The sequence below is a fragment of the Lactuca saligna genome, chromosome 8 (genome assembly GCF_052625555.1).
Source record: "Lactuca saligna cultivar CGN05327 chromosome 8, ASM5262555v1, whole genome shotgun sequence".
Classification (NCBI taxonomy): Eukaryota; Viridiplantae; Streptophyta; class Magnoliopsida; order Asterales; family Asteraceae; genus Lactuca; species Lactuca saligna.
In genome coordinates this window covers 158,098,912-158,123,100 of record NC_136424.1, presented here as the reverse complement: position 1 = coordinate 158,123,100, position 24,189 = coordinate 158,098,912, and the positions used below count along the sequence as shown (strand labels likewise).

General features: G+C 32.6%; 1 long non-coding RNA gene and 1 pseudogene across 2 annotated transcripts; both read right to left on the bottom strand.

Moving 5' to 3' along the window:
* Window positions 1–3,594: 3,594 nt before the first annotated feature.
* LOC145010229 (putative metal-nicotianamine transporter YSL7) lies at window positions 3,595–6,036 on the bottom strand (annotated as a pseudogene).
* Window positions 6,037–14,430: 8,394 nt separating this feature from the next.
* On the bottom strand, window positions 14,431–21,065 carry LOC145012933 (uncharacterized). Of its 2 annotated transcripts, none has more exons than XR_013664728.1 (6): window positions 20,815–21,065; window positions 19,852–20,145; window positions 15,814–16,008; window positions 15,643–15,740; window positions 15,449–15,512; window positions 14,431–14,963 (listed from the first exon to the last, which is right to left on the bottom strand). It is a non-coding gene; the product is annotated as an uncharacterized LOC145012933 (long non-coding RNA). The 2 variants fall into 2 exon arrangements; XR_013664727.1 differs by lacking the exon at window positions 14,431–14,963 and adding an exon at window positions 14,974–15,365 and having other exon boundaries at window positions 20,815–21,058.
* Window positions 21,066–24,189: the final 3,124 nt, after the last annotated feature.

The following is a 24,189-nucleotide window of genomic DNA, read 5'->3' as shown; positions in this document are numbered from 1 at the left end:
TTTTGATTTGGGGGTGTGATAGTTCGCTAAAAGTAACTAAACGCTCCTTTCACCGAATGAAGTTTTTTCTTTTTCGCGAGCTAGTAGCGAGAAGCTCTCAAACACTGCATGTCACGCCCAATATACTTTTATCGCGGATTACCTTGTTATAATATAGAACATAAATATAATTCGGCATTCCAACAAAAAGTTATTTAACTTTTGTTTAAAAATATATATTTTAAAGATCCACGTTATGAGATTTATATTCTTTGTAAAAACATTTACTTCGGCAAGTCATCGGGTACTAAAATGTGTGCTCTTGAATATATAGACCGGCCCGAAAACAATCAAAGAATATTGAAACTTGCGTTTTGGAAAATAAGGACCATGAAAATTTGATTTTAAATATCTACTCACTACAAGAAATATGGGTATTAGCGGCGACAACCGTCGCCGCAAAAGAGTAGGTTTGTCGTCGCTAAAAGTATTAGCGGCGACGCGTCGTCGCAAATACGTCGTCGCTAACGTTTCGTCGCTAATACCCTTCTTGTCGCTGTTAATACTTACTTGTCGCTACTAAAAACCTATCGCTGCTAATACTTATCTGTCGCTGCTAAAAACTCGTCGCTGCTAATACATATATGTCGCTGCTAAAAGCATCGCTACAAAAGACTTTTCATTTTTTTTTTTTTGTTACAATTTTATGGAATATAAATCTACAATTTTATAAAATCAGCTATATTTAACCCATACACAACCAAAAACAATATAACAATTATAAAATATTAATCCACAATCAAAAATATTAGTCCATACAACCTAATTAAAGTATTCTTCTAAACAAACATTTCATAAAATCCTAAAATTCCTACTCCTCGCCGTCACTCTTATCATTTTCTTCATTATTTGGTGATGACAATGAACGAAACCATTCTTCTAATGCCGCAGAACATGCCGGGTCCTTCAGTATCGTTTGCAGCATTTCCATCTATAAAGAAATCAAAATATATTACCAATATATCATAATAGTATTATATTTTTCAAAAACTACCAACATATCATTATAGCATTATAGCATTATACTTTTCAACTTAAACAAACAATTACCTGTGATTGTGGTGGTTCTTGTGTCATCGGTTCTTCTTGATCATACATAGACACAATGGTATGGGGTTTACGCCCAATGCCTCTAATATGTCCGCGTCGAACACCCAATATTTTTTCAAAACATTTTCTTGTATCACTTGGCGTTAGACCGCTTGCTGAAGAAGAAGCTTGGGTTTGATGATTGATCTCCTGAAGTAAAGCATTCTGTATTTTCAAAAAATGATAAACATCATAAAGATATATTATTAAATACCCATGACGATATAAACACGTATATGAAATAAAAATTAACCACTTACGTATTGTTGCTCGACTGCACGACTATAAAACACCCCTTGGCGATTGGAATTAGCCTTACGGAATGCTTCGATTCGAGTGATATCATATTTAACAAAAAAAAAAATAGATTTATTATACTTTACATAAACATTTAAATATATCATAACTTAATTCTTTGAAGCATGCATTACTGTACGAGTTCGACCCCCCTCTGTTTTCAACTAGTTGTTTTGCACGAACTTCTTTGTTTGACGCTGAACGACTTAAAAATTCGGGCGATTGAAAATGTTCGACTGCCTTCGCCCAATTTTCTAGTGACATACCATTGGGGGGTTGTTTAGTGCCATTGGGATATCTGCAGGCCCCCCGATATCCTTAAAATAAGAATGAGCTTTACTTTTTCGGCCTCTGTAAACTTTTGCAAGACTCGAATCAATGCTCCGCAACAACTGTGCACACTCCGGATCCAAGTTAACCTTATCCAAATCAAACTTATTCTACAAATACAAAAAAGTTTGTTAATTAAATAACAATCACAACAAAACTTAAAATATTATTCAAGTTACCTTTAGATGCATAACTGTCGCATTCCTTAATGCGGGGGAAACATTGTCCCAACCAGATACGTTTAAAGGGACGTTGTTCCACAAATACCTCCCAATTTCATGTGTGAACCAATTAGCAGGCTTCCCGACAGGGGAATATGTGATCTCCCTGTCAAAATTCAAATCCACAGTCTTGCCCTTGTTTTCCCTTATCCACTTCCTAGCTCTATATTCTTTGACAAGCCCCTTCTTTTCTTTGGAAGCTCGACTGAAAAAATACAATTAAAAATATTCATGATAACTTATAATAAATTAATTAAAATAGCTATTAAATATATCATAATAAAACTTATCATCATGTTCATGTTGCCCGCGACCAAAGCGTTCTAGAGATGGTGGATCCCCAGCTCCATCACCACCGTGACCAAGGCCCATAATATCGGCCATCACCTCCGTTACAAAACAATTTATGATTATAAATAACTATATTTCTTATAACTATATTTAATATCTAAATTAATAATAGAAAATTTAATTTAATAGTTTTACAAAGCAATTTATGATTATGAATAATTTTAAAACTAAAATACCACATAAATATTAAATTTGATTTGGAAATTACTCTTTTGTAATATACACACTTTGTTTTTCACACATTACATATATAGATACACACACTATACATACAAATACATATAAACATTTTCTTACACATATTCATTATAGCATCATACTTCTTTTTCTATTATAGCAACCTAATTCCAAATAATAATCATACAAAAAACACACAAAAACATAAAAATACCACATAAATATTAAATTTGATTTGAAAATTACTCTTTGTAATATACACACTTTGTTATTCACACATTACATACATAGATACACACACTATACATACAAATACATATAAACATTTTCCTACACATATTCATTATAGAATTATACTTATTTTTCTATTATAGCAAACCTAATTCCAAATAATAACTATACAAAAAACATACAAAAACATACAAATAACACACAAACAGAATTCCGGCGACAATTCATTCCAAATTCCAAATAATAACCATACAAATAACATACAAAAACATACAAATCAAATATATAATTTCAAAATTCATGAAAAGGAACCTGTGGTAGTGTAATTTAGCGATTTTCCGGTAAGCAGTTTTCCGACAACAATTCTGGCAACAGATTCGGCAAAATTAGATTTTCCGACAAGGGTTCAAAAAACATTAAATTAAACACTTAAACCAGTAAAGAAAACTTCAAAACAGAAGTTGAATAGAAAATAGGGAAGAAATCGAACCTTAAATTGAACTTTTTTTGCCGGAAATGAGTGTGGTCGCCGGTAATAATGGAGCTCCACTAGTGGCCGGCGATAATGGTTGCCGGAGACAAGTCCTGTGGCGCAAACGAGGTCGTCGTGGGAGGTGCAGTCGCCGATTATCGTTGGAAAGATGAAAGGAAACAGAACGAACAGGAAAGTGACGCAGTGGGGGGTTATCTGCGACGAGTATTAGCGGCGACGCTAGGGTTTTAGCGGCGACAATAGGGTATTAGCGGCGACACCCCTGGAGGGAAAACAAAGCGTCATTTTTCCTCATTTCCCACCGTTGGATGAAAAGCAGATTGAACGGACATGGTTGATTTGACGCGGATCGACACTCTTGCATCATTAGCGGCGACACCAACTATTAGCGGCGACATGTAACGCGTCATGTAACACATTTCCATATTCAATAACATCGAGATCACGAATCCAAATCGGAAAACATTTAAAGCTAAAAAAAAATAAAAATTAAAAATAAAAATTTAAAAAAATTTAGAAAAAAAAAAAAAAAAAAAACGACACACGACCATTTTCCCAACAGCATTTTTACAATTGTATAACCTAAAATATTTGTAAAAACAATCTACGGATTTAAAAACATATCAACTTTAATGTTACACGATCTCGAAAGAAATTTCATGCAAATAGGAGGATTAACACCTGCCAAAGCAAGAATCGAACTCAGCAGTGTCCAAACTCCAAATCCCATTGCCACAAATCAACCCCCGAAGCCACTGTAGGCCGAACGCCACCTCCTTCGCCTTATTAAACCTCGACCAAATATACAAAATCAAACTCCCAACACACATATCAATCGCCAAATGCCCACGGATATAAAACGGAATCGCCATCGCCATTGGAATCCGTATAAACCTCGCCCAGTTATTCCCGAGGGAATCACAGATTCCGTTAACGAAATCGCCATCGCCATTGGAATCGGTATAAACCTCGCCCAGTTATTCCCAAGGGAATTACGGATTCCGTTAACGAAAATCACAAACGCAAAGAAGATATAACAAAGCATAAGGCACCGAGAGGGTTACGCCGAAAACCCTTCGACTCTCAGGATCGACATGTTTCGGTAAACCAAGGCATACGGAGCAGGGTACTCGGAACCGGGGATTCAAAGGTTGTCAAACGCTTTATAGAAGACCCAAAATACACGCAGGGAAATGACACATTCCATCGCGGTCCCAACCACCTGGGATACGAACATGGACCGGGGTGACGCTAGTGTCATGTACCCGGTCTTGAAATCCTGCATTAAATCCGACGCGGTGACGAAAATATTCATCATGACACCGCAAGCGGCTAACCCTGCTAGAACCCTACCGTTCTTGTTGCCGACCCATGCTCCGATTTCGAAAATCGTGAGCTTTCTGTAGGTTGAAGCTAACGACCAATCGGTGAGGCCGCATCCGTAGGCAATGCAAAAGGTTAATGCGGGAGAGAAAATGTAAATTGTTGCGATGTACTACCATTTGAGGGGGTGGAACATGTGGAGGGGAGTGGCGGCGGAGACGATGGAGCTGGTGAGGTAGCCGGTGATGGCAATCCATACTGGGATTTGGTCTTTGAGGAATAATTGAGCGCATTTATGATAGGGAGAGGAGGTCGGGGAGAGTTGCCGGTTATAGGGGTGTCGCGGTTGAATCTCTGGTCTTTGAATCGGTGGTATAAGCCGAATAGACTTTCATGAAGTTGTAGAGCCCGTCTCCGAGTAACATGGCTATACCTGATGAATACCTGCAATTACGTAATGCAATTACGTAATGCAATTACGTAATGCAATTACGTAATGCAATTACGTAATACAATTACGTAACAGAAGAAACAAGTTATACTGTGTTTGACGTGCATGAAATTGACATTGACACAACAGGACAAAATTGTACTTTTTTAACCTACCAAAAAAAGGTGGGTAGACAAAATAGGGTTAGAAAGCTTTTTTTGATAAATTTTGGACTGGTTGTGTCATGACAAATGCAGTGTAAAATCTTGAAGTTGAGAAGTTTACCCAGTAACTTTACAAGTCGTGGAGACTGCTTGACTTGAGATTTACAGGATACCAATCGCCTTTTTTTCATTTATGAGTGGCCACATTATACCCCATGAAAGGATTGATCTGACTAGTAAAGATACGTTGATCAAATAAGGGCCAATCATGCCTACACCAATGTAAGTTGCTGAAAAGTCGAAAAAAAAAACCTGGTTTTGATAGAAAAAGAAACTTGTTGACAAGAATATTGCACATAATAAAAGCTAATAACTAAGATTATAATAACAACCATTTTCTAGACTTTTAAAAAATAAAAGTGTCATTCAGTTAAAATCATGAATTTTTTTTAAAAAAAGTCACTAAATCGTATGTTTATTTGTAAGTCCAAGCATCAAGAAAGGAACAACAAAAATATGGCCTAATTGCAAGACATAGCATCCTACTTTCTAAAATCTCTTAATTCCAATCTTTTTATTATAAATGCATAATTATACTATTATGTTTTCAATACTTTTCTTATTTAAACATTTTTTAACAATTCACCCTTGCTAACAATGTTATTATAGAAACAAACAAAAAATGGATACTATAATAAACAAATGAATGAAAATACGTTGCGATTTCATGCATTTAACGATAAAAAAACACATACTTATTTTCATATGCTTAAGACCAAATGTTGGGAAGCTTGAAAATCCACATCCATCTCCACCCGTGAAGAACCACTGAAAGAAGCCCCATAAGAAATTAAAGGAAAAGAATTTACCTAAAGCTCTCACTTGTTTCATGTAGTAATTAATTAAAATCATTGGAGTTAAAAAAAAAAATTACACATGTGTAATTTTTGACTCGATTGACTTTCTCAAGCGACAAGGGATTGATTTTCAGATGGATCACCCCCGTGGGATAAACTACTTCAAGGATTGTTTATCGCGCATGTGTATTGTATGTATCGGGACAACTAGAAGAAGCAAAAGAAATGACACGGCGACTTCTGTGACCCAGTTATGTATATTAGCATTTGATTTTTTTTTTTTTTTTGACATAAAATGCCATCTTTTTGCCTTTGTTCTGTCAATTTCTTTTGATATTGAATTAGGAGACAACTATTCACGTAACTGGGGTGATTTTTAGGAAACTTTCATGATGCATCCTGACTGCTCAATAGAATGCTTCAACCAGGTTTCCAAATTTTCTGTCTAAATCTTTTTATTCAAGTTTAGATTTTTTTTTTTTAATTGACAAGTCACTCTACAAAAATCAGATAACCAATCACCAGTCTATTGGATTAAAACCATGAGCCCATGTGAAGAAAGAATCATTTCATGTAGGTTTCCCTAAACCTGACCTAAAATCATTTCATGTAGGTTTCCCTACGAGTACACTTTCTAGAACCCAAACGAAAACGGATTTCATAAATGGTTATGACTGAAGCATACATTTATGTTGTTGTTGTTGCATGCTGCCAACAAATGGAAGTAAGTTGATATTATTAGCCTTTAATTTTGGTTAAATACTACAATTAGCAACTTTGCGTCCTCTTAATTTTAATATCTTCAATATCATTTGCAAATGTCATTATTTCAAGATAGCAGTCGACAGATTGCATCATTAATGCTACATAATTCATTTTTGTTGCTATATATATGCTTGGCTCTGGGAAAGTAAGCATGGAACAACATTAAGGCCTATAACTAACGCTTTGTTGGATTTTGTTTCATTTGACAAAAAAAAAATTTAACATGATCTGGTGGGTGTATTTTTTATTACAAATGCTACAACCATTTGTTGCAGAGGAGTGAAGGTAATCCATATTATTATATTTTAGGTTTAAATGTAGGTTAATTATTATTATATTGCCTAAAAGTAATGTCGAACTCTTTACCCATAACTTCACTCACCTGATTCTGCGTGGAGGCAAAATGCACATTGGAATTCTTTAATTTATTGTGATTTGAAAATTTGCAAATGGGAGAAAGTGAAAAAAAAAAATGTTCAGATTTGAGACAAAATATGTACTTTTTTAAGAAACTTATTAGAGCTAATTATATTTTTCCTTTTCCACTATTTTAACATTTGGATTCATAATAGTGATGGTTTTCTAACTTGTACGTTTTTAATAAAATGATGTATTTTATATATACTTTATTAACAGATTTAGAGTGAAAAAGGCCATTGGAAACTGAAATTCCAAGGCAACCTACTATCGGCTATGGTAAATAGATCTACTTACTTTTTAATATATAAAATTATATATAAAATAAAACTACTTTTTACTTAATTTAGAGTAGAAAAATAATATATTTTTAAATTTTGTAAACAAATATAATTTTACCATGTTATAAAATACTCATATATCTAAAATGAAATTTCCCTTTTCGGTTGGGCATTGTACAGCCAGAAGCCAATGAGAAGCAACAAACAGAGAAGCAAACTTAAAAAGAAAATCACATCCATCTATCTGTATTGGATTATGATATGATATCCTGCCTACAACTCCTAGTAACCACCTCAAGGGCAAGATATGAATCTTTTGATACTGAAAAATTGTTACTTTTCAATTGGTTTATGTTGATTGTAATTGATGATTTGTTGTTTTTGTTATTTTGAGATGGTTCCGAGGCTATGGAAGTTCATGGGCAAATCAGTCACACACAGCATAACAATATACTTTCTTATGAAAAAATGTTAAAAATAAAAATCTATAAACTACAATGCTATATTTTGCATATTTTCTACAGTTTCATTGTTTAATTTAATAATTCTATAAAATATGTAGAAAAAAAAAAGTTAACACGGCAGAAATGTGACTTATTATAAATTAGTTTTTAAGTCGTGGCAAAATAGTCAAATTTGTTGGCAATTTTGTATTTGTGTTTTATACATTTTTATACATTTCTATACGGCTGGTTAACAATGTAAAACAACATAGAGACTATAAAAATCACAATCAATAATCATACATTCACAAAAAGTTATTTTATACATAATTTGATGTTTTGTACGTAAGTCAATCATCGTTATTTTTAATTTATTAGTATTTAAAATGGTTTCAAAATATTAAAATCATGTTCTATTAAGTCAATATCAATGATAAAAATATAATTTTGCACAATAAATATAAATTTCAAGAGAATGAAAGTAAATAAATAACAATGTACTTTGTATTTTTGATTTTTGATTTTTATGTTTCATTGATAATTTTTATGAAAAAAACACAATAAAAGCCAACGATTACCATTGTTATAACTCCTTAAAATTTTTAAGTTAAATACCCTATTAACAAAAATTTTGAAAGCACCATATTGTAATAAAAAAAAAACACAGTGTTCAAGTTAAATAACATAGAATGAACAAATTAAATAAAATGTCATTTTGACTAGAAATTCCTTTACTATATGTTTTGAGTGTTTCCTCAGGGCCGGCCCGTGGGCATGGGCAAGCTGGGCGACCGCCCCGGGCCCCCAAATGCTACAGGACCCCAATTTTTAACTTGTTATTTTGGTTATATATTAACAGCCCATTACTTTTTAGCCTATTGGACTACTTCAAACCCTAATACTCTGATCAGGAACTAATCCAAAAGATGGAGCATGGGAGAGAACGAGACTTACCTAGTGTGCGTCCTAATTGCAAGGCGTCGTAACTCTTCAACAGTCAGATTTCTATAGAAAATCCAAACATTGCCATGGGAAATCCAAACGACGTCTTCTCCAAAAGCAAGAGTTAACGATCATTCTTCTATTTCTTATTCAAGATTTTAAGTTAATCGATTTCTTTCATTCTTTTCTGATTTTCTGAATTCGTCCACAACAACCATCATTGAGTCAAATGTTATTTTAGAATTGAGAGACTGATTGTGTCTCGTTCTTTTCACGATTTCAGAAAATGGAAAACTCTATTGTTTCCCTTCTTGTTGTCGATTTCCTTTTTCTGATATAGCACCAACGGGAAGTTAATCAGGTTATTTGATTTATTTTAGGAATCTGGCCTAGAGATTTGAATTGGGAGTTCCAGTCACCGCCTCAATTGGATTTCTTTCTCAATTGCTAGAAATTTGAAGGTTCAGTTTTCAGAATCGATTGTTAGAGGTGAAATTGATTTATGATAATATGAATGTGAATCTCTATATGTTCTATCGCTCTTGAAATTTCTTATCTTTTTTTGAAATTCGATTTTTATAAGGATGTTCAAGTTAGAGACATAATCAAATGTTAATATTTTTGAGTTAGAGACAGTTCTTGAATTTCATTGCTTAATTTCGATTTGTAATGTTAATATTTTTGATTAATGAATGGTACTCTTTTTTATTTTTTATTTCTATGTTTTTGATATGTATAGAATTTTCTTGTTGTATTGTTTTTTCAACTACTTCCAGATTATTAATAACAACAAGTATTCTGGATTTAAGCAATTCACCTAACAACTGTTTGTCGATGATAAATCTACTTTAGTTGGAGGTCAACAACTTATGTATAGAAACAAACAGAATTGAACAAGTTAATGAAGAAACAAAGGGGATGTGGCTTTAGTATTTTTGTACTTCTAATAGCATTGTATTTTTAGTTTTCGCGATTCTATGTTGTACAAATTTAAATGTATTGTTATGTATGTATAAAATAGTGTAATATAAGAATACGCAAAATTTTTGAAAAGGCCCCATTTTTTATTTTGCCCTGGGCCTCCAATCGCCTTGGCCCGGCCCTGTGTTTCCTATTAAGTTTTTTATTCATTTTTAAGTTATCCAAATAACAAAAGAAACAAAAATGGTAAAAATAATCAAATTTACTAAAAAAATAAAATTTTTCATTATTAAAAAAAAAAAGATATATTTCAATATTACAAAATTACATTGTTATAAACACTTTGGCACGCTTAAAATTTACAAAAAATGAGCATTTATTTTACCATCTTCACAAAAGTATATTGTTGTAAACAATATAACCATTGGAATATTTTTACTGTCAAAAGCTGACTAAAAATAAAATAACCATTTTAATTTTTACCATTTTCACCGAAGTGAATTGAAAAAAAGCACCCCAAGATTGATTTCCACTCAAAATTTACAAAACGGTCATCTCGTCTAGATGAGAATATTTGTTATTAAAAATGCCTATTGTGACCTTTTTAAACTTGACAAAAGGCCTGAAAAAATATCCTTTTAGCTGCACAACTTGCCTGCAAAGTAATGGTGTCAAAAATACCCGATTTACATCCATTTTTACCTCCATGCAAGCAAAATCACATTTTGAAAAGGAGCATTTACATAACTTTGATAAAAATCTTACTTTTCCTGTTAAAAAAATAATAAAAATGAGCACTATTTTAACATTTTCACCAAAGTAAAATTTCATTTTGTCATTCGCACCAAAGTACATTGCTATAAACTGAATATTATTCCATTTGGATCTATTATATTTTGATTTATGGCAGGTTGAAAACAAAGAGCATCTCTAAAATAGACATGATGATTTATGATCAATATTATATAGTTTTCTTTCCAGGGCATTTTGGACATTTAAGTAATAGTGAATCCTTACTACCATGAAGAATGATGCATAATAAAGACCCTTAGCCTCAAAGATGCCACGATCACCGAACAGGGTGCCATCATCCATGCAAATTACAAGGCATTTTGGATGTTAGTAAATTTGGAAATAAAAAGAAAAAATGTTAAATTATGAAAATGACGATCAATATATACCTAACCACCTGATGCTCAAGCTTCTCAAATTGGTCTTCGTTTATTTGATTTCCATCAACTCCAAATTTGAATTGGGTTTATGAGTTCACTCTTTGAAGTTGAAAAACACGTACCTTTGCTATGATTAAACTAATATATACGAAAATCCGGCATCATTGAAATGACAGTAATTGTTAGAACCATCTTAATTAATATTGTAAAGTTGTATGGTTGCTGATTTTAAAAGTGAGAACATTATGTAAACACATTGAATTTTATTCATGAATGTGTTTTCATTATGTTTAATCCTTTGATGCATTCAATGTGTTTACATAATGTTTACATAATGTTCTCAAAGGATTTATGTTCTCAAAGGATTTCAGTGAAAGCATATGCCTCAAAGGATTCAACTTATGTCTGTAGGTTCCGTTCAATCATCGACTGCCTATGAAGACATATATACAAGAGAAAAATTCATATTAGTGGTACAAAAAAGGTATCCCAATAATCAACGCTAATAAATGCGAGAAAATTCATATTAGTGATACAAAAAGGCATCCCAATAATCAACACTAATGAGAGCATATTGTTTTAAAGAACATTTATGTTAGGAAACGTAACCTATAATCTTGTCATTAAAAATTTGATCTTATAATATCATTTATATATTTTTCTTACCTAATTAGGGTCGAAAAATAGAATCCTTCCTTCCAGATCAGCCAATCCATGAATTTTCGGTTTCATACCTTGTTTTAATTGGTTTTATATTTAATACAAAAAAACCCACAAAATTCCATGTGGAATTAAGTTTATTCAGAAAAACCACAAATTTACATGTGGCAAAAAGCTTAAGAATAGGACAAGTGGCAAAAGTATCTTCATTTATTAGGGAGGATTTATTATTTATGTGGTCCATATGAAAACACCTTCCACCCTACTTTAACTAGGGTCATATCCATCCGGTTGACATGTTGACAAATGTATATTGTTTATACCTTGTTTTATAACATATTTCTTTCATTTTTTCCAATATTAACATTGTACAATAAATAAGGAGTTTACACACACACCCCCACTCTCCATTTTGAGAAATAACATTTAACACAAGTCTTATACTTCTAGATAAATGCATAAACGGAAACATGGTTTATTTGTTCATGTATAATAGCTACGCACCTTTTTTTGTTTCATTATTACAACATTTCAATTTTAAAACTTTTTCCTTATTAAGACATTTAAATAGTTTTTTAACCCATACCAACATTGTGCTTTCAAATTTTGTCTAATTCAGTAAATATACTTTCAAATGTCGAAAAAATGGCATTTGTGGAATTAAAAACAAAGACACTATATTGATTGCTCAATTGGTGAGGATTATATTTAATTGCAAACTTGAGGGTTGTTTTGATGTTAGAAAATAACATGATTCAAACACTTAAGAAATTAGAGATACGAAATAACGGTTGATAAACCAATATCTTCATAATAAAAACAAACCAGTTATTAACGAACAAACGAAAAATGCAAAATGTCTTATTCTCTACCTCGGAAAGTAACTGGCAAAAAATTCAATCGAAACATAAAAACTTCATGAGAACGATGAGCCGAAATAACATGTTCAACTGCAATACCTATATAGAAATAAAGATTATGATTTCGAAAAACCCACCATTTATTTGACGAAGCCTGTCATTAATGATCATTGTACCCTTGACAATTTTTTTTGTATGAACCAAATTAATTCTAAGATAATATTAAATGTGAAACAGTCTTAACATGAATTCATAAAAATAAACAGAATACTCGAAAATGAATTGAAAATTCAAAAGAATTTCATAAAACACATTAGAACTAAGATAAACACTCTCATCATGCAATAGGAGAACTCGCTTGCATCGAATCTTTATGTGTGGTGTTGTAAAGGATGCGGTGTCCGAATTGTTTGAATGATTAGCTTCTATATTAGCACAAGCATCCTAATTGTTTGTATAATGGCATCGTCTATACAATTGATGATACATTATGTGGTGCAATAGTAGTGACTTGAATAAGTACATTGTTATTGTCGACTAAAAAGATAAGTATGTTGCTATCATGGGCTAAAAAGATATGTATGTTGCTATTATTGGTGAAAGAGCTAAGTACGTGGCTATTATTGGTTAAAAAGATAAATGTTGGTATTAATTGTTAATAAAATAAGTATGTTGCTATTACCGCTTAGATAGATAAGTGTGTCTTTATTATTGGTTACAAAAAATTACGTTGCTACTATCAATTAAAAATATATTATGTCGCCTCTACGGGTAAAATGTGTAAAATAAGTTGAAAAGAACATCACAATGTCTTTAAGTATCAAGGTTGCTTAATGGAGTCTCTCGAAAAGATGTTAGTCAAATACTCAAATATGGCATGACACATGTTCCAACGAAAGTGTAAATAAGTTTGTTTCAATTTGGTGATAAAGACAATATACTTGATATTTATAAGTTGTATTTTGGAAATATAAATAATAAAGAATCACATAATTGGCCTTGATTAACTTTTGTTCGTATATTTTAATGTTATATAACAAAACCTATAACTACTTTGGGTAAATGAATAAATAATATACTCATAGATAAATAAAAAATTGTTCCCGAAAAATATATATGTGAAAAATATAATTTTAGACAATATATTGCATAATGTAGTGATACTAAAAAAGAAACCAACATACTTATTGTTAATTTAACCACACTAAACCAGATTTATTGTTGTTGAAGCAGTTATTTTATAGTTTTAAGTGAAGTACAACAAAACTAACAAAAGTTAGGAATAGATATGTAATTTACATTTACCCTCAACAACCAATATTGTGGCACCAACGTCTTGCCTTATTATTATTATTTTTTTAAATGTACTTATTTTAGCTCTAAAAATTATAAAAAGAACTAGAATCAAAATCATATTTGTCTAACCAAAACTAATTATTTTCTAAATATTTCCATTTCACATTTTAAGCCAGATTGAGACTTATAAAAACCTACTTTACCATAAATAATAAAATAGGAACTGTACTCTAAGTTTTCCCACTACATATTGAAAACAAATGATGAAAAATAAAAATAAAACATGAAAAATATCACTTGAAGGCAACAAAATAAATCAAATGCATAACCATCATATATATAGCATAGCAACTAAAAAAGAATTTAAGGTTCAAAATCTCAAACAAGTAATAAAAGTCTTTATTCTTTTCTTATGGTTGCAATGTACTTTGAAAAATCAACCCAAATGAGAAAAAATTTCAAAGTACAATGCTAACTAGAAGAAAAGAATATGAGTAAAATTTTCAAAGTACAATGTCAATTAGAAGAAAAGAATATTGATGCTAAAATAAACAAATTAACAGAATTACAATACTATAATTAGAAGATATTCCACGTACTTTAATTTATTTGTTTATTATATCTCACACACACACTTTATCCAAAAAGCATAGAAAAAAAAAACATGTGTGTTTGAACTAAAAATGAAGTCGCACCAGGAAGGCATGATCAAGCTTATTTTTTTTCCTATGAAAATGACCATTTTGCCCTTGGAAATTTTAAAAAAGGTATACCACATGAACCCATTTTATAAAATGACAATTTTTAATTGATTGAAATGTTGTCTATATGAACTTAGGGCTGTTGCATTCGAAGCTATTCAGTTTTTATTTTCAGTTTTAAAAACCAAAAACCAAACAGACTTTATGTGACTCGAAACAATCACCTTTATCGCGCAACATCACACAATTTAAGTCTTAAAAACCTTTTTTAGAAACCCAAATGTTTATACAATCAATATTCCTTTTGGGTGTTAGCCACACATTTAAGCAACAAATTAGATCAAACTTATCAAACATTACCTCCGCAATGTCACATAAGATGACTTTCATAAATCAATTTCTTGATGGCAACAGTACGCCCAACATAATTTGAGTACGCCCAGCATACTCAGTACGCTATGTCCTGATGGGTTTGATCGATTTCATAAAACCTGCAACGAAAGCTTTAAAAATAATAATATTATTTTCGAGTTAATAACAAAACCAAACCATCTACAGTCCAATGATAGAGGTAAGAATGATATTACAACAACCATAGGATGTTTTAAAGATAACATTTGAAGCCTTTGAACCCATTTGGTTTTCGGGTGTTGATGAAGATAAAAAAAAATCAAAGAACATGACTTTCTTTACAAGTATCCACCATCAAGATAAAAGCACGTGGAATGCTAGTTCCTTCTTGTATTATTAATTGTCTTAAACCTTTAAGTGCTTAACTCAAATAAGCACTATAAGAGATAACTTAAGAGGTCTTCTAATCACCAAACTAGCTTCAAAAGAGAGAAAGGTGGAGAGCAGAAGAGAGGTTTGAAGCATAAATCAAGGGAAAATAATCCATCTTACACCTAACACAACAAAGAAACTAACTTACAAATTATACAGATATATATATTTCTGGTTTGTTAAAACTATTGAAATGATTTGTAACCTGAAACCAATTTCCTGCCGCTTTAGCCCACACGCACATCTTGTATCCACCACCACTCCCCAACCTAATAACGAAATAATAAAAAAAAAAAAAAAAAAAAAAAAACTTCATATAATCAACGCAATAGCACTTGAAATATTCTCCTGATTTTTTCACATCATAAATATGGATATATAAAAAAGTAGACATAATACCATATGGATCCATAACTGTACTGAGATACCAAGATTTTTTTTCAGAACAATGTATGATGATCACCATTTGGATCCATGGATGCTTGTTCCTTTGAGAACTACAAATTAAGTAGAATTTTTTCAAAAATTGAAACCAGAAAAGAAATAAACAAACAGAGGATAGAAGATTACTTGTACAATTGAAGCATTTACAGAGAAATCGAACTCAATTGTGATGATTGATGATTGCCATGAAAATCATCCGAATCCAGAGAAACCGATTGTTGGAACTGTCCTTGTAACCGTAAATAGGGAGTTTAAATGGCTGAGATTAAAAGTTGGAGGAGTTTGAACGGCTGTGATCTTCAAAGCAGTTTTCCACTCACCCTCAACAATAACATAAAGAATTATACATAACTTTTTTATTTGTATAGATTACGACCCAAAACCACAAAGAAAAAAGATAACCTTTATTTCAAGTTTTTTTTTTATAAAAGATAAATCTTCATCAGATGGTAAGATGGTTTCCAATTGTTATTTAAAATTAGCATATTTAGATTTTTTCTACTTATTTTTCTAACAATTTATAAACTATTGGCTAAACCCCTTCTTATGTGTTTGTTTTTTGTCTGCAATTCATAAAATTAGCATATTTACATCATTATTGACCGCATATTGTTTGTTTTTTAGATAATTGCAGACCTAAATAGGTTTGCATGTCCTCTTCTTGAAACAGACATGTGGACTAAAGTCTTCTTAGCATTTTTCACATCTTGTAACTTTAAAAAGGAAACCTATGTGTTGATTTTTTTCATACATAATTTTAGTTTTGTTAACAATATATTTTAAAAGGATTTCCAAAAACAAAAAACTTATACATTATGTTTATGAAAAAGAAACATGTGTTCCTAAAAAAACTGTTACTATCATAAGAGAGAAAATTCATTAATCATTATACACTACGTTTATGAAATATAAATTACATAGTGATTCAAATTGGAAGAGTTATATATCTTGACAACTTTAAAATTGTTACAAAAGAAAATTTTGTGAAATTTCATAGGTTTTTAGTAGAATATCTAGAATTAAGTTTTTTTTACTAAATCCATTACATTTTGATAAAATACCATAGTGTAACACTTTAATCTATTATAACAATTATATCAGGTGCAAGATATTAACATATGAAAAATGACAAAACTTGGGTTATTGTCGTCGACAAAATTAGAATATAGTAGTTAAATCACAAGAATAACCCAAATATTATATTTTTTATATATACATTTTACTATTATTTGAAAAACTATGATAATCAAATTAAGTTCAAGCTCGTTGATTTCTTTGTAGTTAATAATTAATAATTTTTACCATCACATCTATAAAATGAAGTAAATTATGATGTTATTAGTTATTACATAGTTTCATATTAAAATAAGGGTTATTTCCAATAAAGATCTCACATTTGAGGTTTTTTGGTTTTAAACCAAAAGGTTCTATTTTTTCCTAAAAAAACAAATGTTTTGCAATAACTTGTTTTTTACTTCTAAACCGGTTTAGTGGGTACCACATTAACTTTATCCCTCAATATGTACAATTGATTTCTTCCCATTGATTAAACTTTCGACCTCATTTTTACTTTTATGAGTGTTGACCATGAAAAAAAATCGAGAACTGAAAATCGATCGAGGCCTTCAGAAATCGTCGTTCCCAAATAATCTTACAACCTAAATAAATTCTCACGGTTGTATCTTCCATTCTGTTAATCAATTGAGAATTGAAAATCGCAAATGTCATTCGTGGCCAGAAATCACAAAAACGAAGTCGATTATGAAGATCCTGAAGGTCGGTAGCTAAGATGCCTCTTGTCATGACACATTGAATTTCTTTACCAACACGTATGAATGTCTCGTTGTATATGTACGCATTTACGATACACATTTAGTAAGGATGTCTTGATGTGAAGGTCGGTAGCTAAGATGCATCTCGTCATGGCGCAGTGAATTTCTTTACCAACACTTATGAATGCTAGAATTGAGCATGCTTTCAATAACTGTGGCACATTAATCTATTGATATCTAAAACATATATCTGAAAGCAATTCAATGGTTTCAATCATGAAATTGTTTTCAACGTAACCTTTAATCAATACGCTCCAAACAATTAGATTGATATGGTCATCACTTACATTTCTGAGCAAGTTCTCCACATCAGAGAGCTTTTTGCAACATGTATAAGCTTTCATCAATGTGATGATCATGTGACAGTTCACCATGAATCCACATTATATAGCTAGTCCGTGAATCCCTGGCACGACTGTCGTATGCAAGACTGCATCAAAGGCACAAAGGGCAATTGCGTAGTTTTCTATCCCCGATTGATGTAAGTTTGGATATCATAAGCTCCTTCCTCCCCTTAAGAAATTTTAGGTTTATAAAGATTGAAAATCTTGTCCTTCCACACAATGACAAGATATTTTTTCCTTTGGTATACATTTGTTTAATAATAGGATTAGGAGGAAAAAGGAATGTGAGGGAAAAAAAAATAGGGGCTCGCCAAGAATGTTGTGAAGAATCGATTAAAGATTCTCTCTCTCTCTCTCTCATCCTTGTTTCATTCTTTCCCTGGTATAATCGCTCACGTAGCATTGTTGTTCATCGCTCAAGAAATCACGATATTCATCGCCATATTTTCCATATCTACATTATTTCAAAAGGTTAGCATAACTCCCTCCACCCAAAACTCTTAGATCGATTCTTCCCTGTTTTTCATTTTTCCTCACATTCTTTTTCCTTCTATCCATTAAAGAAATGTATAGCAAAAGCAAAAATATTTTGTCATTATGTAAGAGGATAAGATTTTCAACCTTTATAAACTCAGAATTTCTTAAGGGGAGGAAGGAGCTTATGATATCCAAACTTGCATCAACTGGGGATAGAAAATTACGCAATTTCCCTTTGTACCTCTTATGCAAATACTACAGTAGTGACAGGAATTCACGGACAAACTATAAATGTGGATTCATGGTGAACTGTCACATAATCAACACATTTTGAAAGCTTATACAGATTGCAAAAGACTCTCCGATGTGGAGAACTTGCTCAGAAATGTAAGTGATGACCATATCAATCTAATTGTTTAGAGCGTGTTGATCAAAGGTTACGTTGAAAACAATTTCATGATCGAAGCCATTGAATTGCTTTCAAATATATGCTTTAGATATCAATAGATTAATGTGCCACAGTTATTGAAAGCATGCTCAATTTAGCATTCATACGTGTTGGTAAAAAAAATTCAATGCGCCATGACAAAAGGCATCTTAGCTACCAACATTCATAGCGAGACATCCTTACTAAATGTGTATCGTAATAACGGACATATACAATGAGACATTCATACGTGTTGGTAAAGAAATTCAATGTGTCATAACAAAAGGCATCTTAGCTACTGACCTTTAGGGTCTTCATAATTGACTTCGATTTTGCGATTTCTGGCCACCGATGACATTTGCGTTTTTTAGTTCTCGATCGATTAACAGAATGGAAGAAACGACCATGGGAATTTATGGGGGTTGTAAGATCATTTGGGAACTACGAATTCTAGAGATCTCGATCGATTTTTAGTTCTCGATTTTTGGAGTGTCGATTTTTTTTTCATGGTCTGACACTCATAAAAGTAAAAATCAAGTAAAAAATTTGCTCAGTGGGAAGAAATTGATTGCAGATATTGAAGGATAAAGCTAATTGTAGTACCACTAAACCAGTTTAGACGTAAAAATAAAAATAAAAAAATAAAAAAAAATAAAAAATAAAAAAAACCCCTCAAATGTGAGGTTTTTATTGGAAATAACCTTTAAATAGAATATGTAACCATACGATGTATGTCAGGTAAGATCAAAATAATATTACTATTGGAGTTTGTTGACTTTTGAAGTGAAATTAATTGAATACTTATTTGTAAAATAATAATATACTTTTATCAAAGTAAAATAAATGACACTAATTATACAGCTATATTTCAACCTACAAAGTACGTCTTTTAATATATTCGCAACCAACAAAAGTAGATATTAATTCTTTGTTTAAGTATTTTATGATATAGTCATCGATGTTGTTCAGACTTTTTGCAAATTTAAGATTTTTGTAATGCAAATTCGAGAATAACACAGAAGTGTAAAGAACTAATTCAACTGTGTGTGTGATGGAGTAATAGCGACCAATCAATTCAACTTACCGGAGAAGGCAATGTGTGAATCACAGTATTCTCTTGCCTCGTGAATGGTTGCTTCAACAAACCAGATTTATCAAGGAATTTCGTCCAAGTCTTCGGGGTTAATTAATGGTTTTAGGGCTACGATTGTTGAGTGTTGACTGGGAAAGGTCTAACTAGGTAAGAAATCCTGACTGAGTAACAAAATCATGTTGTTTGATTGTACATCTGACTAACGTGCTTCTGATGAAAAATAACTATTTTACCCTTATCTCCATATCAGCCTCCAAAATCATAGCCTTCATCTCCATTTAACACCTGATATGTATGTATGTGTGTATGAGCAAAGATCACCAACATCGCACATGAATTCAAGTATCATAAGTTCATAACAATAAATTTGATTCTTGATTACAACATTCAAAATTTAGATTTAATAAAGTATTTATAAATTAGAATGAAATAAGATTGTATAAATACAAACTCAAGCAATTACAATAAAGCTATACCAAAAATAACCACATAATATCATTATACAAAATCCATTCCATTCATCATCAGCCACCATTTCATATATTTTGTTAGAAGCTTAATCGTCATCAACATGATAAGGATCTTCAATAATAGAACTCACGATTAATCCCAGTTAATATACCCAAAGCACAAGAAAACCAGCTATATGCATCTCATAAGAAAGTGGGAAAAGTTTCAAGTGCATTAACCCTTTGTAGTGAGAATGCAGTTCTGAGTTTAGGAAAGTCAAAACAGAGGATAAATTGGAACTAAAACTGAAATGATGTAAACAGTTAAGATTGATGTATTACAATAACCTTTTCAACCAATTCCTCAAACCTTGACAAATGCAATACGTTTTGATTTCATACATACCAAACTACCAACAAGAATTCTGATTCAGATTTTCATAACCCATAAAAGCAACAAATTCTGATTTCTTACATTATAAACAAAAACGTAAGAATTGCTTACCTTTGTTGACGCAGCTCTGGCTGGAGAAGGCGGAGGTCGGAGTGAAGGAAAAACGACGGCGCCGATGGCATGGGCTTAGAGGGGCAAAGTGGGCAGCTGCACAATTTTTTTCATTATATATTTTTGTTTAAAAATACAAAATTATAATAAAGATAAGAGCCTTGTTTTCTTGTTCGTCCTGAACCTTTAAAAATATTTCATTTTTCAAGACCGACCCTAGATCTTGAGAAGAGGTGGAGGAGGCCTCGGTGGCTATGGAGAAGAAGAAAGAAGAGGGCAGGAGATTTTGTTCCAGTCATCCCACGTCGCTGACCCAGCAGGTATTACCCTTCGGATTTTTTTTTTGTTTTCTTTTAAATATAATGTCCAAATGTCTTTTGATAAGACCGGAGACTATGAGGTATGAAGTAGGCTTTGTTTTTTTACTTTTAATTTTTAACTATTTTTGATGTGTAAACATAATTGTGATGCCGAGCATATCTTGTTGCAGATTTTGTTTAAATAGCAGAAAATCATGGGTTGACATGTGTAAATTGACCTTACAATGAAATGAAGTGGCAATTTTTTTTAACCCTTGGTCATGTTGTTGATTTTACGTAAAAGTTTGTAAGGGATAATTTAAGTTTTGATTTTACGTAAAAGTTTGTAAGAGTCTTTCACATTAAATAGTTCCAACTTAATTTTCATGATAATTTAAGTTTTGATAAAGGGTTGTAACTTAAGTGGTTTAAATTTTATTATTAGACTCACATAGAGTTAGGGTTGTCAAATCGGGCAGTTGTGTCGTGTTTTTGTCTGATACGACACGACACGATAAGGTTTTGGATAACACGAACACGACACGACACGATGTCGTGTTTTTTTTCATCAACACGAAAACGAACCAATTAAAACACGACAACACGACACGACACGACAAAGATAATATTACATAACTATTAGTGTACTTCATTCATAGTTAAAGATATATAACACGAGAAAAATGAAAAACACGAAAAACACGACAACCATATGCTTAATCGTGTCAATTTCGTGTCGATTTATGAACACGAACACGACACGACACGACATCGTGTTTTTTAATCTTGACACGAACACGACACAAACACGAATTCAAATTTTGATTTCGTCCCGATTTCGTTTCGTTTCGTGTATTTTTGTCGTGTTGTGTCATAAATTGACACCCCTACATAGAGTAATTATAAAGATTATTAAAGTTATATTTTTTGTTTTTTTGGAAGTAATCTCCTATTAAAAAAATATCAATTTTTACAAGCTTTCGTAAATTTTATTATTTGGGAAACGTATTATTAATGCACTACCTATGTTTTATATATGGTGTAAATATGTTGATGCTCTTTATTCCACATAATTGTTTTGATTAATACTAATCCGAATTAACTATAATTCGAATGGATTGAAATTTGTTTAATATTTAATATTAAAAAATCAAGTATTAATTATGAGAAAGTTGCCAAAATTTCATAGTAATCGAGCTTGTGTGCTGGTATTAGCAAATTTGGTTCTTAAATTTATTTACACCGGTATGACATAAAAATGTTGTTAACTTAGTTTATTTTTAAAACTAATAATGTATTATTGTATTGTACATTTAGATAGCGTGATATTTGTATTTAGCCCAGCAGTTACCTAGCACATGGGACCCATGTAATCTTGTATTTAATCATTGTTATCATAATTTTTTTTCATTGAGCAAAGATATCGTCCAATATAGGATCAGAGAAAAAGTCATCTACCCTAATTTCCTCTTCACGATCCTCCTGTTGACGTGCACCAACTCTATCGTCGATAAACCTTCTGCTCTCCCATGTTTTCTTTTCTTCTTTCTTCTTCACCCCTCTCTCCATCTACACTCTCTATAATCAGCCATCGATGGTGATGAATCCTCAGGTTCCAAAACCTCCACCAATCAGAAGCCATATGGTGTTGTTAAAAACAAAACTCATGTTCCTATTATTCTCGACCTCAATGAATTAAACGATGATGCCTGGCGCAAATTGCTTGAAACTCACTGCAGGGGATATCGGGTGCTTGGATTTCTCGACGGGACTTCACGTCCAACGTCTGATAAGGATGAAGAATGGTATACCCTTGACTCCATTGTCAAGTCATGGATCTATGTCACTCTCACTCAGCCTCTCCTCACATCCATAGTCAAGAAAAACTCCACCGCTCATTCCATATGGCAGAGCCTTGAAGACTTGTTTCGTGAAAATAAAGATACCCAGGCCATTGAACTTGAAAACGAACTACGATTCATGACACAAGGTGAACTTTCAATTGCCCAGTATTGTCAAAAAATGAAGGCCATCAATGATCTCTTGGCCAATATCGAGAACCCTATCCCTGAAAAGTCGTTTATTCAACATCTGCTGAATGGCTTATCCCCAAAGTTCGAAAACATATCCATGCTTCTTCGCCACAGGGACTCGTTTGCAACCTATAATTTGGACCGCTCCAAGCTTCTGGTTGAAGAAAGCAGACTAAAATCGAACCGCCCAACACCACCTTCACACTCGGATCACTCCTCTGCACCTTCGGTCTTGTATGCCTCCAACAGTAGTCATGCACCGTCTTCCTCTAACCGCAGTGGTCGTCATCCTAATCAGAACCGCCGTGGAGGCGGCAACTCTGACTCGCGTCACCGAATAATTATGGGTCTAGTCATATGCAGCATCCCCAACTAGTTCCTTGGAATCCATTCACCTTACCGTGGCAGACTTTTCCTTAGGGGTATCCACCTTCTTGGCCCAACTACAGAACCAATTCAGCAACCCAACAACACAGGCCCAACTCACCAGCCCAATCAGTTCAATTCAACAGGGCATTCTTGGTGCCCCGTCTTCCGCTACTGTACCTGCGTATTACACCACCACCACTCCGACTCTTCGGCCTCCATGGCAGTGGTTCCCTTCAATATCTCAAGATCAGCCTAACGACCTCGCTCAAGCCTTCCACTCCTTGAATGTTACTGACGGTGCGGATGCTAATTGGTATATGGACACCGGAGCCACATCACACCTTGCCTCCGATACAGGTATACTCACATATTTTAGCAGTAAGAGAGACCTTAAATCTATTCTTGTTGACAATGGTTTATCTATTCCCGTTACTCATACCGGTCACTCTAAACTTTTTTCTGTTAATCGTCCTTTACATCTTCATAACATTCTTGTCACCCCTAATACTATCAAAAATCTTATATGTGTGCGTCGTTTTACAACTGAAAATCAAGTGTCTATTGAATTTGACCCCTTTGGTTTTACTGTGAAGGATTTGGAAACTCCTCAGGTCCTGCTTAGGTGTGACAGCTCGGGTGATCTCTATCCCGCACCATTCTCATTCCACTCATTT